The sequence below is a fragment of the Octodon degus genome, unplaced genomic scaffold, assembly GCF_000260255.1.
Source record: "Octodon degus isolate 3935 unplaced genomic scaffold, OctDeg1.0 scaffold00015, whole genome shotgun sequence".
Lineage (NCBI taxonomy): Eukaryota > Metazoa > Chordata > Mammalia > Rodentia > Octodontidae > Octodon > Octodon degus.
This window is the reverse complement of record NW_004524591.1, coordinates 667,733-669,233: the sequence shown is the minus strand read 5'-3', so window position 1 is coordinate 669,233 and position 1,501 is coordinate 667,733. Positions and strand designations below refer to the sequence as shown.

Below are 1,501 nucleotides of genomic sequence, written 5' to 3'. Positions count from 1 at the left end.
TAACAGATGTTCTTTAAAATTGTAAAAAATTGTTTAAGACACAGTTTGCTCGAGGATCATCTATGAAAGTGTATGTGCATTTTTTTGTGATGAAATTCTTATGTACTTTTTCTGTGGACCGAGCTGTTGGATTTATGCTAGTAAAATAATATTCACTAACTCTGCATTCTCGGTGGTATTGCATTTGACAAACTCATACATTGAAAGAGCACAATTTTGTCATTGAATTGAAATTAATGCAATGGCATCCCACACAGACACTGTAATTTGCATATTAATTTCAGTTAATGTTTTTGTGGATGTGACAAACTTATCCTACTCATATTTGATAAAAGATATAACAGGTGAAATAGTCAAATGTTCAGCTGTGGGTAGAGTAGATTCTCAGGATTTTAAAACACACTTTTGATATTACTGTGTGGCACTTGGATTTTAGTTTACTTATCTTTTATGGCTTATTTAAAATTATGAACATGTTTTGTCCATAAGTGGAAAGATTGTTGTATACACTTAATATATTTTATTTAATTAATTTATTTTTTTTTACTGAGAAAAAAGTATATATTTAGAATTAGCCAGCTGGACTCAGTTTAGTTGATCCCAATTTTGTTGGCAACATCCAATGCATCATAATCAGGAGCCAGTCAAACATATGCCTTCTTCTCTCCATCAGGCCTGATTAGGGTATTGACCTTGGCAACATCGATGTCATAGAGCTTCTTTACAGCTTGTTTGATTTCATGCTTATTGGCTTTGACATGCATAATGAACACGAGTGTGCTGCTGTCCTCAATCTTCCCCATGACTGACTCTGTGGTCAGGGGGAACTTGATGATGGCATAGTGGTCAAGCTTGTTTCTCCTGGGGGCGCTCTTCCGAGGGTATTTGGGCTGCTTCCAGAGCTGCAGTTTCTTGGGACAGCAGAAGGTGGGCGATGGTCATATCTTCTTCTTTTTGTGGCTGTGGACACCTTTCAGCATGGCCTTTTTGACCTTGAAAGCTTTTGCTTTGGCTTCAGCTTTGGGAGGGGCAGGGGCTTCCTTCTTTGCCTTTGGCACCATCTTGGTAAAAAGCAATATATGTTAGCTCTTCAAAATGATTCCATTTTTTTTGGGGGGGGGCTTATATAACTGGAATTTCTTATTTAAGGAAATAACATGTAAATAAAAATTGTATCACACATGATCTTGAATGAATTTCATTATTTTGATTATGATGTGTTAGAAAACAGTGGTTTTCTCAAATGTATCTTCAAGTTTTAAGATCAGTTGCCTTAAATTAAGAAAATATGAATTATTTGCAATGAATGAATTTTTTTTTGCCTGTCTTCCAGGTATTTCTTCCATAGCATTCTCTTTCCACTGAGGCCAGTTTTGCCCAATGAAATTTCAGCAATATTTTACTTTTGCGGGGGAGATGGCACAGTGGAATAAGCGCTTCCCTGGCAAGTGCAAGGGCCTGAGTTCAATCCCCGGTTCTGAAAAAAAAAAAAAAAAATTAC

The 1,501-nt window shown here is 36.3% G+C and overlaps 1 pseudogene; it reads right to left on the bottom strand.

Moving 5' to 3' along the window:
* Positions 1–602: 602 nt before the first annotated feature.
* Positions 603–1,061, bottom strand: LOC105741551 (annotated as a pseudogene).
* Between the last annotated feature and the right edge of the window lie 440 nt (positions 1,062–1,501).